Below are 16,231 nucleotides of genomic sequence, written 5' to 3' on the forward strand. Positions count from 1 at the left end.
CTCGGCCGAAAAATCCTGTATTCCAAGAACGGGGCCAAATATCCGGTGGGAATCCTCAGGGATGAAGAAAAAGGCGCTGAAACTAGACATCAGGACGAGAAGGCTGGAGAAAGAAGACCTCCCAGGGAAAATAAGAGAAAATAAGGATGTGGGAAACAGGTAGGTAGGCACAAGCACACACGCGAAAAAATGCTAGATATACAATCCATCTGCTCGTCCGAAATCTTACTCCATTCATAATTACTTCTTTGGAGCTAAGAACAGCAGCTCCAACACTGGCTTTAATGTGCGGAAACTTGGCACCGGACTCCAAACATATTTTGAAATTCCGATGACATGCAAACGAGGTCCGCCAAAACGGCCCCCCTCCCCACCGCCCTCAAAGATGTTGTAAGATAAATCAAGTATAAAAAATGCGCCGAAGGAGTTTTCCGTACACCCGCGGCTCATGTAACGTTCAGCCACGGCCCGGTGGTGACTTGTCCTATATCTTTGCCTGACGCACGAATATGGCTAACTTTAACCTTCAATAAAATAAAAAAACTCCCGAGGCTATGAGGCTAGAGGGCTGCAGTTTGAAAGATTGGAGGGTGGGTGATCACCATGCCAATCTGCTGCCATCAGTAGTTTTTAATTTAAGATCTGAGGGCAGATAGAAAAATTGCGGACGGACAGACAAAGCCACCCCCTCAATAGTTTTCTTTTACTGAAAACTAAAAATGAAAATGAAAACAGAAACCGGGCCTGTGCCTGCAGCAGAACACCCCATCGGACGATCCACCGTCGGTTTCGAATATTTCATGAGTGAACTCGACCCTTCGGATACCGGGTTGGTAAACAGAAAGTGATTGATGTCAGGCCGCGGGGATGTGATCGGGGGACTGCCGGCAGTACAAGGGAGGCCTCGGCGGGGAGATTGTTGATGGTTTATGAAAGGGGATGAGAGCGAGGTGATGAGAAGGGATAGAGGGGATGAGAAATGAGCCATGCGATGCGATGCGATGCGCCGTCAGAGGTCGCGTGATGAAGGCTGTTTGGCCGGATGCTGAAAAGGTGCGAAGAAAGTCGAAAACAGACTGGGTCAGATTAATAGGTCAATAAAGGCCCAGGCGCCGTTTTTAATTGACTCAGATAATAGCCTTGGCAACTGGGAACGGGTCATGACATTTAAATCACTGGGGTCAGAGGGTCAGAGATGACATTCAAGGCATTTGAGGTCAATGAAAGGAAACGTGTGCGTGGCAGGCTTCAGAGAGAACAGAACCAGGGCCACAGAGAGGGACATAACAAGCTGTGGAATAATGGTTCAATACAACGGGGCAAAGCAACAGAGAATCAAATGGGAAAGAGCCATTAGCGCTGTTATTGACAGTTATAACATTGGCGCTCATTGTTTATAGATAGGCAGTAACACTACTTTAAAGCGACATGTATCGTCATTTAGTACTTTGTCCTATATATTACATTTTTGTCGCTTTATATTTATTCATATGCAAATCACACCAATATCTTGTTCTCAAGAAAATTACTCTGATAATTATTAACGAACCGTTTTCCTGAAACCTTATGAATTTGTCCACACTCTTATTTTCATAATAATAATAATAATAATAATAATAATAATAATAATAATAATAATAATAATAATAATACAGGTTTTTTTATGGGATCATTTACAAAACTTTACATGCAAAGGATTGGAGTTTAATGAATAGATGTCAAATCTTGACCTTGTTTGGGCATATGTTTATGACATCAGTGATCCTAGTGATTCAATGATATCTAAATTCAGGTTTTACGCGAAGAAGTCTTCGGAAAATCTTCCTTTTGCGCCAAAGGCCGTCTCAGAAATCTCAGTTATTATTGTTTCTACCACGAGAACCATCACTGGGTAACTAATTACGTCAACAATCAAGACAAGAGGTTAGCAATCCACAGTATATTCTTGCATAACAATTGCATAAGCTTACATGCCTAGCAATTGCATAAGCTTACATGCATAACAATTGCAACAGCAATAGAGCGAGCCATCGAATTCAACAGCATTATGTATGTATATATATACTATATATATATATATATATATATATATATATATATATACATATACATATACATATATATATATCATACATACATATATATATATATATATATATATATATATATATATATATACATATATGTGTGTGTGTGTGTGTTTGTGTATATATAATATCATGAATCGTATGTACGACTCTGTGCGTATGTTAAAATCCAACGATAACGTTTAGTTATTTCTCGTGAAAAGACTTTCGAAAACACAGATGAAGAAACAAGAGGCGCTTTGGTCGCCAATCACTATATCAAAGCTCCTGATTTTTATTCGATGATATATATATATATATATATATATATATATATACACACGTTTATATGTATAAAACAATGTACCACGGAATGAGAGTAACACATATTCGAAAAATGCATGCAACCTTTACTAGTTAGAGCTGAAAATTATACCATTACTACAAACGAATTGCGAAGAATCCTCAAGCACTTAAGAACATCTCTAAATTCTCAATGCAAGCAAAAATTTAAATTAACCCTTACCAAAACCTTATAGCGAAAGTCAACACTCAGACGTTCGCCTTGTGTTGGAGACAGCTCTGCTGCAGCAATAAAGAAAACAGACGCCACGAGGGGGATAACTATAATAAACGGCCCAGAGGGGAAGACCAACCGAGAATGATGATGATTCTAATATGATTATGTCCGGGAAGAGAGGGCCTGGCATTGCCATTCTGAGGCTATGAAGGATAAGACGTGTATCTATATATCAATTCTTTCCGTTAATTACGAAAAAAGCATGATTTAAATGTCTAATGCTTTGGAAGCAACCACTGAAACGTTGCAAATGTAAGATATTACAAGATTTTGAATTTTTTTCTTTAATATTGCTCCTAGCTGTATATTTCCAAGAATCTCAATATCTATACAGTTCATCAGCGTATTATTGTCACCTACGGTAATATGAATACAAAAATCGCATTATTACGCGTTTTTTGTAAAACCTGTAAATGCACCTTATATCTTATGTTCTTGTCTCTCATTGATAATTATTCCCTGCGCACACACACATATGTAAATATATATATATATATATATATACATATATATATATATATATATTATACATATATATATATATATATATATGATATATATGGTATATATATATATATATATATATATATATATATATATATATATATATATATAAGCAGACTTTATTGCCAACTTATACCCAGGAAGACTAGATGGCCGTAGGTCAGGGACAAGCCATGACCATACCAACAGAAGAAAATTACTGTGCCACTCATGAAGTAGCGCCTCAGTGGCGTGATTGGTATGGTCTTGACCTGCCACCTCGGTGCCGCAAGTTCGATTCTCGGGCACTCCATTAAGGGGTCAGAGGTGTGTATTTCTGGTGATAGGAGTTCACTCTTGACATGGTTCGGAAGTCACGTAAAGCAGTTGGTCTCTTTGCTGAATAACCACTGGTTCCATGCTACATAAAAACACACTATACGAGCTAGTACTAAGCATGGCGGAAGCTCCTTGGGATGCCGCGTTTAATCCTAGCTCCTCGGGGAGCAAATGATGATATACACCCATTTCTATATTGTATGACTGGCAAACTAATCAAAAAACGCTATCTTCGTGGGGCCGTCTACTTTACATTCACCATAATACGGTGTTTAGCACCTCGCAGTAGGTGACGCGTAGATTACAAGACAAAGTAGTTTATAACCTATGGTATTATTTAGTGTTGGCTTTTTCATTACCCCGACAACAAATGTACTCTAAAAATCCTAAAAAATAAAAAGTATATTGTTCTCGGATTTTCACGTCATTTTACACGGTAACGAATCATGTGAAAAAATATAAGAGGCTTGGCACTACTAACCTGACACTGAGTTAATCAAAGAAGAAACACGGAATTGAAGCATAAATCACATTCATCTACTTTTAGAAATTGTGATGAAAAGAAACTCCGGATACAACGAAGCTGAAAACAGAGGAAAAACACAAAGAAGTAAAATTTAAGCTGGCTGATACTGTCTTCACCAGCAAAAAAATACATTTCGCGTTGTTCCACGCCTGGGATTGCTTTATATAATGAGGTATAATTTAGTCAGCAATAGTCTTTGTGGATAATGCTTGCTCTTCTCTCTCTCTCCTCTCTCTCTCTCTCTCTCTCTCTCTATATATATATATATATATATATATATATTATATATATATATATATATATATATCATATATAATAGATATATATATATATATATATATATATATATATATATATATATACATATCCAACACCCCAACTTACTTTTGGGGTCTGGTTTCCTCACAAGTAACAAAATCCGTTAAGCAAAAAGATCCTACATTAAAGCCTGCACTTCAACCTTTTTTTGACATCTTATAATTAACAGCAATTCCACATGTTACCTAACCCAATTTTTTATTATCTTGCTCCAGTGCCACTTGACTGAGGAGTGTTACTCCAACTGAGTAACCCAATGGTGAACCTGAGAAGCGCTGCCTACCCTACACATGCATTCATATTATTTTACTTCAGTGCAGAATTAGATACTGAAGCTGGTTTGTGAAATGAATAATACTAAAAGTGCAATCAATAAAGGTTTCTGGCCAAAGCTATACTACTTCGTCAGTGGCCTCTATCCTTCCTTAACCTCCAGCTTCAAACTAGGATAGTGGATCAGTCTTCTTGTACATCATATTTGAATCTACTCAAACAAACTAACTAAAATATACGTGCATACACATAACATGGAAATTTGAAAAGGAGAAACTTGACAAAAGATTGATAAATAATTAAAAACACAAATAAAATAAATAAATAAATGTCTTCAATGATGTAAAGATCGATTTTTAGCAATACACCACCCCAGTCCCTCAATCATGTATATGCAGTGATCTCATAAAAAAATAAGTTCTAATCCTGCCACTGTTCTGGCAACACATCTGTCTTTTTGAACAATTGGTCCATCGAGAAGTTAAGTACTGTAGTTTTTTTTAATTTTTATTATATTCATAAGTTATAAGTGGTAAAAATATTACAGAAAAGTTTAAAATGTCTTCTTCCATTCTACCAATACTATTGTAATTTTGAACCGCAAATCTTATGTTTACAACCTGTATCATAGCTTAACAAATACAATACTACATTTCTTTAGGAGGGTAATAATACCTTAACCATTCAAAAACCTTTAGCGATCTTATGATGGTAATTAATTGAATTATAATTACTAGAAGAAGCGATATACGCACACAAATATGCATGTATGTATTGTATACATATATACATACATACATACATACATACATACACACACGCACAGATATATATATATATATATATATATACATATATATATATATATATATATATATATATATATATATATATATATGTGTGTGTGTGTGTGTAGCGTGAGTGTGTGTGAGCAAAATCCCATTAACACAATAAAAAAACTAATGTATTCATCAACAGATCGCTTCTTTATAATGAATTTTACATACCTAAATTAGCGAGCAGTTGTTGCCATGGGCGTTCCTCCTGTTAGGAAAAAAAATAATTAACATAATTGGAAGGACATGATTTATAAACGTACATACAGATCCATATATTTATATTCAATATGTGCTTTCATACAAAATTATATTCCATTCTAATTTTTCTCTGTGTAACAATACTGCGGCTTTAGCAAAATGCATGTACTCAAAATGTTTACAATACATTACCAACAAATTATATCCAAACACTAAGTGAATTAATTATACCGTATCATATAACATTTTCACTAGAATGAATTACATAAGGTAGCATTTATGCAATTACATGCGATGTGTAATACGTTCTCATCAATATTGGGCTTAGGACGACTTGTTTTGCAATTATATGAAATTATCACATTATACGTAGCTATTAGATATATATACATATATGCTGAAGGCAAGGAGACACAATTCCTCAGAATTCTGAGAGGTTATCCTTCTTCAACGTAGATGGATAATTCTGGAGAGTTATCCTTGAAAGAAGACAGATAACTGAGTTATTTCGTTTAAAAGATAAACGTTACAGCTTGGAGATCACGGATGAAAAGAAAGAAAGAAAAAAAAAAAGGTCATTTCAAGAGGTAGGGTAATTGCGTGCTCCCTCCTTGCAACATCGCCTACAGCCCAGATCTGCCATTATTATCATTCTGATCGTTATTAATATTATAATGCAGTAAAAAATTTTGTCTCGTAATGCAATAAAAATATCTGAATCAGTAATTTCAAACTACATACCCGGAAAATTTCTAAGGAATCCTTTTTGGGTTCCTCTCAAGCTTGGTCGCTGATGAGACTTGCAGATGCTTTCGAAAACTCTCAACTTTATGATTCATATTTCAGGCATTTGTAATGTATTACATGCGGGTAAATGTGAATTTTTGTCTGTCAATGGAATAATAGGGCTATTGTGAAATAATGTTGTATTATTTATAATAGGCAGGAAATTTAATTTACGATAATATGCAAAGTATATATATATATATATATATATATATATATATATATATATATATATATGTGTGTGTGTGTGTGTGTGTGTGTGTGTGTGTGTGTGTGTGTGTGTATTGTACAATGAGATTCCCCGACTTGATCACTTAATTAGTTCGCCTTTTGAGTATTACTGAACAAATTAAACCCAAGAACCATGACTGGTTACGTTTTAGAAATAAAACAAAAGAAAAAACAGTTCTTTTGAATGCCTAATAACCTTTCATATAGCTCCAAAGTAGTGCTTAATACATCGGATATTCCTTGTGAAGGTCGTAGCACAGTTAAAGCTGGTTTACAGTTCGTTGCTGTTTACAATTGCTATATATCAGACACATGTGCATCTATATTACTGAGGACATATTATTATTATTATTATTATTATTATTATTATTATTATTATTATTATTATTATTATTATTATTATTATTCAAATGTGCTCACAGTTATGCTGGGAGCGCCATAAGACATTAACTTTCAGAGCAACATTTAGATTGGAATGCCTTTTGCGACAAGATAAGCATGGTAAAATGAACAGAAACATTACAAAATATAGTTAAAAACATGTACTTTATCATCTTTGTGAAGAGAGAAAGAATTATTCAGTTTATGTTATCTGCTCGTTTTCCCCCAAACATTCTAATCTACTTGCGTTTTGTAAGAGAATGAAAATAATAATGCATAAAATGACTTACATGCGATAAACTTGTCTGGCGTAACGTTATGGAATTTAGCGACTGCCGTTGTTAGTGAATAATGTATACAAATGCAGTGTAACATATATTTCTACTACAACCTTGCCTAACTTACTGGTAGACTTTAAGCAAGGACCCAAGAGGGTATAATGCCGGCTTGGCCTTAACCAGCCAATCTGGGTTACAAAACATTTAGTTAATGAATGAAATGCTTGATGAAGACTATTCTGCAAACATCTGGCGATATTACTATTGCGTTCACTACTTCAGTAAATTCACATTAACCGGATATTTGATGTCTAGGCCAGTCCCTTACGACGCTCCAGTATCCCGCAGAAGAGGTGGAGCACACATCCTTTCTATGAGAACTCTCTTATGAGACTGAGAGTTTCCAGCACTGTGATTGGCTTATCAACAGCCAATCAGGAGCGTCGTAAGGGACTCGCCTAGACGTCAAATGCACGGTTGATGTAAATCTACTGTAGTAAGTCGTCGTTAATATAATGATGAGGATACTTCCTTTCAAACTTAATGGTGAAGGAATTTGAGGCATTCTCTAAAAGTTTTAATAATAATATAATAATAATAATAATAATAATAATAATAATAATAATAATAATAATAATAATAATAATAATAATAATAATAATAATGATAATAATATTTTAATAATGCGCACAACACAAACAAGTCACTAGATTTTTCGGAACATCCAAGATCATGATAAAGTATGCTTCTCTGACACAATGAGAGAGAGAGAGAGAGAGAGAGACGAGAGAGAGAGAGAGAGAGAGACATATTCCTCTAGGAATCGTTAACAAAAATTCCCAGCAATGTTCCCGGTCCCAGGCTAAAAAGGCAACGGGATCCCGCCGCACATCCAGAAGGCGGAGATCTGTTTTATAGGCTGATATCAGGACTTGTGACCCTCCGGGAACGACATTTTGGACTTCCAGGCCTTTGCTCTGGCTTAATGCCAACACCCTCCCTTTATATTACCGGTGTGAGATATTTATATACCTTGGTCTCCTCCTCCTACGCTGTCTCGCTCTTTGGCGATTTTTCTTCCACATTCCGCCTTCTCTGGAAGCCTTGGCCTCTTCTCACAACCGCGACTCTGCATCTAGTTATTCTTGTGGGCGGGGAAGTTAATGCCAAACCCCACCTCCACCACCCGAAAATCCCCATTCCCCCACCCCTCCATACTGATGCTTGCATGTCTATCTATCTATCTAACCTGACAAGATCCGGTATATTATTTTACATGCCAGTCAAAAAAAGCAACAACAAATCATTGCATCTGGTTAACAGTCAGGCTATATTTATCATATGGTCTCACATGACAATTTTTCATCAATCTGTCTGTCTATCTATTTGCCTATTTATCTATCCACTGTAATATTCATAAAAATCAATTCAAATATCAGGGGAATAAGCTTTGATGAAAAATTTTACTTCAAAAGGAACAAATAATACAACAATTAGACTTGAAAACATCAATTTCGTTTTATATAGCACTTGCTTAAATATGCTGAGAGAGAGAGAGAGAGAGAGAGAGAGAGAGAGAGAGAGAGAGAGAGAGAGAGAGAGAGAGAGAGAGAGAGAGAGAGAGAGAGAGAGAGACGTTCTTATGTCCTGTCGCTTTTTGATCTTCTAAGTAAAGCATCAAAAGTAAAATTCTTATTTTTTAGATTAAAATTACAGATATGTTTTGTATTACAGGTACGAGTCATGTCAATTAAAATGATTTTATCTTACGATTGGTGTATGTTTGTATAAGAGGCAATCTTACTCAAGCTACTCTTAGTCTGTGGAAACTGAATATAGTGGATTAAGAAGTATCGCCTATTTCAAAAGCCAACTGCAAAAATCACCTTCACACTGAATTTGCAATCATTATGTATTTATGATCATAGACGTAAATGCAAGTAAATAAAGGATAAAACCTAAGATTACGAATATAGCTGGAAAATGTAATATATCCTTAGTGCCTTGCCTTTTTGTTCAAACGTTATTACAGTAACTAAAAGAACAGTTTTATGATCGAAATTTGTCTCCTAAGTAAATATATAATCAGGAGGCTACATGAGAGAGCAGTTGTGTTCCTATCGAGTCAACTTACGAGGATTTTTTAATAAATTTCAACGTTTTTTTTTTATTCCATAAACATAAACACTACAAGGAAAAATGAATTCAAATGACAATAGGTTCCTTGCTAGTCCTCCCATGCTGGCATACTGCAGAACCAGCGAGACATTGCAGATATATATGTCGAGATAGTTACGTCATTTTATACACTACATCACAGACATAGTTTCTTTACGGTGGCATTTCCTGTCTCCCCCAGTATAATTTTAAAAATGTTCTATCCTGACTTTGGGCTTTTTCGCATCATTTCACTGTTTGTTTGTTTGTATGGTGTTTTTACGTCGCATGGAACCAGTGGTTATTCAGCAACGGAACAAGCGGCTTTACGTGACTTCCGAACCACGTCGAGAGTGAACTCTATCACCAGAAATACACATCTCTAACACCTCAATGTAATGCTATCATTTCACTGTATCTAGTGGGAAAGTTTTATAATTATACTTGAATCTATCACTCCTATTTCAGTACATTTATTTCATCAACTCATCAACGTAGGAACACTAAATTTCCTCCTTTTACATATGAATTCGAAATTGATATGCACCAAAACTCTGTCGAAATCACTTCTCATTCCACTTGATGGGTGAATCCTAAAAGTAAGGGCTGGAATCCGGTCCAGGCAGGTTTACTTCTCATGTATAATTCTCTTTGAGTGTATTATTATTATTATTATTATTGTGTGCTGGAAGTAAACCCTCTTTTAATAATGTTTTATTAAAAGTAATTGCTGCCTCAGCTGCGTTAATTTTATAAAGGTTCTTCTCTATTTTATTATTATTATTATTATTATTTATTGTCAAAATAGTTTTTATTCTATATGAATAGGCTATATGAAGCTTAATATTTCTAAATATGACATATGATGAGAAACATATCGAACAAAATACTGTGAGATATGAAATTAAGAACAATTTTATTTTTTTATGTTTATATGCACAACAGAATCTTCACTGCAATGCCACATTACACATTTCACCAATTGCCTGTGTAAATAAACCACATCTGATGCAAACGGAAGTGAAACAGAGAATTTAATAGTGGCTTCAAAGCACTGGGTGGTATTGACCAAAACTTTTCATCTCTACGTTACTTTCTCTTTTCTTCCCTCTGATTCCGAGAGACGTGTTCCCTTCAATCACCAGGGCACCTGACACGAATTCTATAACACTAAACTCCCCAACTTTTCTTTAAGAATCCGACAATTTCAAGAAACCGCTAACAAGGCTTTAGCCCACCAAACTTATATTACATTCACCCAACCTTACCACAATTTAAGTTAAGAGAGAGAGAGAGAAAAAAAAAGAAATCTTGGAAAATATAAAGAAGGCGAAGGGTACAGGACTCTAAGACTGCTAGTATTGTAACAACAACAACAACAACAACAACAACAATAATAATAATAATAATAATAATAATAATAATATTATAAAGCAGCTGTCCAATGTTCATCGTGCTGTAGGTCGTCAACGGCAATTTCGGGCGGGCTGGTGTTATCAAAAGCAAACTGGTTATCAGGGACAGGCTGGGGTCGTCAACAGGTATACAGGTGTGATTCGTAGGTCGGGAACAGGCCGTAGTCGTCAGGGGTCTATCCGGTATTTCTTGTTATTTCTTCTTTTCTGGTTTTCAAGGCGTCTACATGTTTCGGCCACCTCGTTTGGCCATCTTCGGGACGGGATCGCTGAGTGGAATGGTCTGTGTCAGATGTATTCACGCTATTTATTGCATTCGGTTGGCTTGAAGAAACGGGTACCTCACTTTTCATTGGGCAATACCTGTGACGCCACGAGCGATGTCATCAGGGGGCCCGTTGCTGGTTGGCTGTCCTCTTCGTGGGCGGAGCCTCATCCTTATTTGTGATGGTGGAGGTCCCCTCGAAGGGCGTGCTACCAGGTCGTCCTCAGGGCGAGAGCTTGAGCTGCGATCACTCAGGGTTACTAGGGACGGTCCTCAGGATGAGAGCTAATGCTTCTATCATCCTCAGGATCCCTCTGGTGCGATGGTCGTTGTGGGGCGGTGTCTGCTGCTCTTCCTGGACGGGGCGGTGGGGAGGAGGAAGGTCTCCTGTGTGATGTTCAAACTGGGCTTCTCCTTCCCGATGTGCAGCGCTTCTAAGATTCGCAAACGACGTAGATCGGGTGCCTGGTCGATAACCTCGAAGTTACCGACGATGTCGCTGCGTCGGATTCTTTTATTATGGGCAGTCCTTGCATGATTAAATACTGCTCCTTCCTGCGCGTGACAGGAGATCCTCTTGGAAAGGCGCATTGACGTTCATCCCGATGGTTAAGTTACCGAGGCATCCTCGGATTGGGCAGTGGGTATCTGTAAATGACGTTCGTCCTCTTCAAGGGATCCTGCAGCGGTGCGGGGTTATTTTTCATAATAAGACTGCATGTTTTTTTACTTGTATAAAATATGATCAAGTTGATCTGCTTGTTGTTGTCGGTCGGGGAAACGTGATTCCTGATTATTTCCCGTAGGGCTCGCTCGTCTTCTTTATATCGCCGATGGAAGGTGCCCTTGTAGAAAAAATTAATTTTCTGCTGGGGGTCTGGGCGGGGTTCCTGTAGGTACCATTCTTCCATGCTCTTCCTGAAGACGTTCTGGATGCTTCGGTTGGTGGGTCCGTTGTTTACTAGGACCTGGGCTGCACGTTCCATCTCCCTTATGGGTGTCTGCCCATGTTGAACAATGGGAAAGAGCTCTCCTGACGTAGGCGCTGATGTGTGTCCTTATAGCGTTTCAGGGCATTCACTCTCGCCGTTCAGACACATTCCCAGGTTCGTGGGCTTCGTGTAAACCCCTTGTAGCGAACGCACCCTCCTTCTGTTTCACCAGGACGTCCAGGAAAGGAAGACGGCCATCACGGCTATATTCGATGGTAAATCGTAAACGGCTGTGGGTGTGGAAGGCTTGCCGTATTTCCTCGATCTCCTCCTCGTTCCTGCTTGATGAAAGTGTCATCTATATATCTTACGTATATAGATGGCTTCCTAATGCTCCTAAAGACACGTCCTCCACCATGCCCATGTAAAAGTTCGCAAACAGGACCCCGAGGGGGGATCCCATCGCTACACCATCGATTTGTAAGTACATATGGCCATGGTGGTTAATGAAGGGAGCCTTCTTGGTGCATATTTCCAGCAGAGAGCGAAGGGGTGTTCGGGGATAATTCAGCGGGTCGGTGGGCTGGTCTCTGTATACACGTTCAAGGATCATTCGATGGTTCATCTACAGGAACGTTAGTAAACAGCGACTCTACATCCATCGATGCAATACTTCCTCCAGGGGGAGGGGGCGCGGATCTTAAGGCTTGCAGAAACTCCGCAGACGACTTCAAAACTATGTGCTGCTGGGGATGTAGGGGGTGAGAATAGTATCTAGTTGTTTAGCAAGGTGGTATGTGGGTGCTGGTATTGGCTAATGATAGGTCTTAAAGGGTTTCCATGTTTGTGAGTTTTCACATTACCGTAGATGTACCCGAGGTTGTAATCTCCAGAAATACTAGAAAGGTGTAAGGCGTTAGTGTGCTGCGTTGACAGTTTCTATGATTACTATTGGCTTCGCGTTTAATGTCGTCTACGGGGTTCTAGTAATGCGTCGAAACTTAGTGGTATCGGCGAGGATCTCGTCGATTTTTTGTCTATATTCGGTAGTCTTGATAAGTACTAGGGCGCGGTCTTGTCGGCTCTCCTGACGGTGATGTCTTCGTTTTCTCTCAAGCTTTTAGCAGCACTCCCGCAGACGGCGATCGACGATGTCACTTTTATAAGTTCCTCGGTCTGTAAGGGCTTCTGCTAAGAGGAGAGGTTGAAGGGCGTCGGTGGTGTGTACATTCCCAAGGCTTCTTGTTTCATTATCGTCTCCGTAAGATATTCTATCTCCATCCTTTTATTAAGGGGACGGGGGCGAGAGATGAAGTGGCAATTCAGGCCTTTCTTGAGTAGTCCTCTTCTTCAGGGGATGGGGTGTAGGTGGTCAGGTTAATATATTTGTCATGTTCTTGCGGCAGGCGTATTTTACCTCCATTAAGGTTAATTAGTTTTCTTGTAATGGTCTTCTGTTTCTTCAGGGGCTTCTTTCTCCTCCATACGTTTCAGGCAGTCGACTGCCTGAAACGTATGGAGGAGAAAGACGCCCTGAAGAAACAGAAGACCATTACCAAGAAAACTAATTAACCGTTAATGGAGGTAAAAATACGCCTGCCGCAAGAACATGACAAATATATTAACCTGACCACCTACACCCCATCCCTGAAGAAGAGGACATACTCAAGAAAGGCCTGAATTGCCACTTCATCTCTCGCCCCCGTCCCCTTAATAAAAGGATGGAGATAGAATATCTTACGGAGACGATAATGAAACAAGAAAGCCTTGGGAATGTACACACCACCGACGCCCTTCAACCTCTCCTCTAGCAGAAGCCCTTACAGACCGAGGAACTTATAAAAGTGACATCGTCGATCGTCGTCTGCGGGATGCTGCTAAAAGCTTGAGAGAAAACGAAGACATCACCGTCAGGAGAGCCGACAAGACCGCAGCCCTAGTACTTATCAAGACTACCGAATATAGACAAAAAATCGACGAGATCCTCGCCGATACCACTAAGTTTCGACGCATTACTAAGAACCCCGTAGACGACATTAAACGCGAAGCCAATAGAATCATAGAAACTGTCAACGCAGCCACTAACGCCTTACACCTTTCTAGTATTTCTGGAGATTACAACCTCGGGTACATCTACGGTAATGTGAAAACTCACAAACATGGAAACCCTTTAAGACCTATCATTAGCCAAATACCAGCACCCACATACCACCTTGCTAAACAACTAGATACTATTCTCACCCCCTACATCCCCAGCACACATAGTTTGAAGTCGTCTGCGGAGTTTCTGCAAGCCTTAAGATCCGCGCCCCCTGGAGGAAGTATTGCATCGATGGATGTAGAGTCGCTGTTTACTAACGTTCCTGTAGATGAAACCATCGAAATGATCCTTGAACGTGTATACAGAGACCCAGCCACCGACCCGCTGAATATCCCCGAACACGCCCTTCGCTCTCTGCTGGAAATATGCACCAAGAAGGCTCCCTTCATTAACCACCATGGCCATATGTACTTACAAATCGATGGTGTAGCGATGGGATCCCCCCTCATGGGTCCTGTTTGCGAACTTTTACATGGGCATGGTGGAGGAGCGTGTCTTTAGGAGCATTAGGAAGCCATCTATATACGTAAGATATATAGATGACACTTTCATCCAAGCAGGAACGAGGGAGGAGATCGAGGAAATACGGCAAGCCTTCCACACCCACAGCCGTTTACGATTTACCATCGAATATAGCCGTGATGGCCGTCTTCCTTTCCTGGACGTCCTGGTTGAACAGAAGGAGGGTGCGTTCGCTACAAGGGTTTACACGAAGCCCACGAACCTGGGAATGTGTCTGAACGGCGAGAGTGAATGCCCTGAACGCTATAAGGACACCACCATCAGCGCCTACGTCAGGAGAGCTCTTTCCATTGTTCAACATGGGCAGACACCCATAAGGAGATGGAACGGGCAGCCCAGGTCCTAGTAAACAACGGACACACCAACCGAAGCATCCAGAACGTCTTCAGGAAGAGCATGGAAGAATGGTACCTACAGGAACCCCGCCCAGACCCCCAGCAGAAAATTAATTTTTTCTACAAGGGCACCTTCCATCGGCGATATAAAGAAGACGAGCGAGCCCTACGGGAAATAATCAGGAATCACGTTTCCCCGACCGACAACAACAAGCAGATCAACTTGATCATATTTTATACAAGTAAAAAAAAACATGCAGTCTATTATGAAAAATAACCCCGCACCGCTGCAGGATCCCTTGAAGAGGACGAACGTCATTTACAGATACACGTGCCCAATCCGAGGATGCCTCGGAACTTACATCGGGATGACGTCAATGCGCCTTTCCAAGAGGATCTCCTGTCACGCGCAGGAAGGAGCAGTATTTAATCATGCAAGGACTGCCCATAATAAAAGAATCCGACGCAGCGACATCGTCGGTAACTTCGAGGTTATCGACCAGGCACCCGATCTACGTCGTTTGCGAATCTTAGAAGCGCTGCACATCGGGAAGGAGAAGCCCAGTTTGAACATCACACAGGAGACCTTCCTCCTCCCCACCGCCGTCAGGAGAGCAGCAGACACCGCCCCACAACGACCATCGCACCAGAGGGATCCTGAGGATGATAGAAGCATTAGCTCTCATCCTGAGGACGTCCCTAGTAACCCTGAGGGTGATCGCAGCTCAAGCTCTCGCCCTGAGGACGACCTGGTAGGCACGCCCTTCGAGGGGACCTCCACCATCACAATAAGGATGAGGCTCCGCCCACGAAGAGGACAGCCAACCAGCAACGGGCCCCCTGATGACATCGCTCGTGGCGTCACAGGTATTGCCCAATGAAAAGTGAGGTACCCGTTTCTTCAAGCCAACCGAATGCAATAAATAGCGTTGAATACATCTGACACAGGCCACGCAGGTTACGTATTTTCGTGCACAGGCGCGTTACGTAACTCTCGTCATTTTTAAACCTTAATTTTGACAAGTATGGCCCGGTAATCCCAGGGAGGACCCGCCCTTGGAGGACGAGCAAGGCTTCGCCACAGTAAGGAAGAAGAAGAAGAAGAAACAGAAGAAGATTGTACCACCGATTTAGACCAATAATAAACCTGCTCCCTACGCCTCGCACGAATACGGCGAGTTTTGCAGAATTTCCGGCACTTCCCAA

General features: G+C 39.9%; 1 protein-coding gene across 11 annotated transcripts in view; it reads right to left on the minus strand.

Annotated features, from left to right (window-relative positions):
• Positions 1–16,231, minus strand: part of LOC135218482 (uncharacterized) — a 1,465,909-nt gene that overhangs the window by 1,020,004 nt on the left and 429,674 nt on the right. For 10 of the 11 annotated variants that reach the window (XM_064254810.1, XM_064254817.1, XM_064254824.1 and 7 more), the window contains one exon: positions 5,593–5,629. The exons of the other annotated variant lie outside the window; for it this stretch is intronic. The gene's annotated coding sequence lies outside the window, so the exon portion shown is untranslated. The remainder of the gene's footprint in view (positions 1–5,592; positions 5,630–16,231) is intronic. 11 annotated transcript variants of the gene reach the window in all.

This window comes from Macrobrachium nipponense, chromosome 9, assembly GCF_015104395.2.
Source record: "Macrobrachium nipponense isolate FS-2020 chromosome 9, ASM1510439v2, whole genome shotgun sequence".
In the NCBI taxonomy this organism is placed as follows: domain Eukaryota; kingdom Metazoa; phylum Arthropoda; class Malacostraca; order Decapoda; family Palaemonidae; genus Macrobrachium; species Macrobrachium nipponense.